Consider the following 521-nt stretch of genomic DNA (forward strand, 5'->3'; position numbering starts at 1 on the left):
TTACTTTTCTAAATTTCTAATGAATGTTTATTTGCAACTGTTAATCATTTTCAAACATTTACACCATGCAGGGTTAACCTTACAGTAGTGCTCAGACTTTCAAAATCCTTCATCACTTGAATTAATTCATTGAAATTAATAAAATTAATTAATAAAAAAATTATAATAAATAAAAGCCTATACATCAACTCAGATACGGTTATCTACTAAGCATGTGTCCTATTGTATGCTAAACTCCTGAAACATTGGTGTCTCTTTGTATATGATATGATGATAGTTTTCTCAAAATAAGTCTGTGACTCAGAACAGTTCTAGAGATTAGGTTTTTGTGCTCATGTACTCATATATTGAGGCGGCAGAGGCTGAAAACACCACAAGCTTCAGTAGGCCTATGTGTAGTAAATTAAACCGCATGTCTGCGCCATTAATTTCCACGAAGGGCAGACTGGGAAAAAAAATTCAGGCCGGGAAATCTCACACTCATACACCCACAACAAATTCTGAAACATGGACAACCCTAT

This window comes from Sinocyclocheilus anshuiensis, unplaced genomic scaffold, assembly GCF_001515605.1.
Source record: "Sinocyclocheilus anshuiensis isolate Anshui unplaced genomic scaffold, SAMN03320099.WGS_v1.1 scaffold1581, whole genome shotgun sequence".
NCBI classification, from domain to species: Eukaryota; Metazoa; Chordata; class Actinopteri; order Cypriniformes; family Cyprinidae; genus Sinocyclocheilus; species Sinocyclocheilus anshuiensis.